The sequence below is a fragment of the Lepidothrix coronata genome, unplaced genomic scaffold, assembly GCF_001604755.1.
Source record: "Lepidothrix coronata isolate B3197 unplaced genomic scaffold, Lepidothrix_coronata-1.0 Scaffold212, whole genome shotgun sequence".
NCBI classification, from domain to species: Eukaryota; Metazoa; Chordata; class Aves; order Passeriformes; family Pipridae; genus Lepidothrix; species Lepidothrix coronata.
Genome location: NW_016690392.1, coordinates 439,249 through 439,634, shown reverse-complemented (window position 1 = coordinate 439,634; position 386 = coordinate 439,249). Strand labels below are relative to the sequence as shown.

Here is a 386-nt window from a genome sequence, read left to right as displayed (position 1 = left end):
TGAGAGCGGTCATTAAGTAAATGAGACATTGCCTTTAGCAGGCTTAAGAGTTCACACACTAAGGAGTATCAGATATTTAATTGAAACCAACAACCCGTCTTACACGCGTGTTACTGGTGTAGGGAAGTGGGCTGCCCTCCAAGAACTCTCCCCCCACAACCTCCCCCATGCAAATTTCATGATTGGTTTCCGTGATGTCATTTTGTAAAGGGGCAGACAATAGCTGTGGGGAAAGGTAAGTCAATATTATGTTCTTTCGCTGACAAAGGCAGATAATGCTGGCTTTTTTCTTTTCTTTTTTTTTTTTTCTCTTGTTTTTTTTTTTTTTTTTTCCCCCCCCCCCCCCCCCCTTGGTTTGGGACAGGGGGGAAAGGCTTTCGGGGCTC

The 386-nt window shown here is 44.6% G+C and overlaps 1 protein-coding gene across 1 annotated transcript in view; it reads left to right on the top strand.

Annotated features, from left to right (window-relative positions):
• The first annotated feature begins 221 nt into the window (after positions 1 to 221).
• The window catches only part of MYT1 (myelin transcription factor 1), a 59,699-nt gene continuing 59,534 nt past the window's right edge, over positions 222 to 386 (top strand). Inside the window, exon 1 of the mRNA XM_017833148.1 lies at positions 222 to 235. The gene's annotated coding sequence lies outside the window, so the exon portion shown is untranslated. The remainder of the gene's footprint in view (positions 236 to 386) is intronic.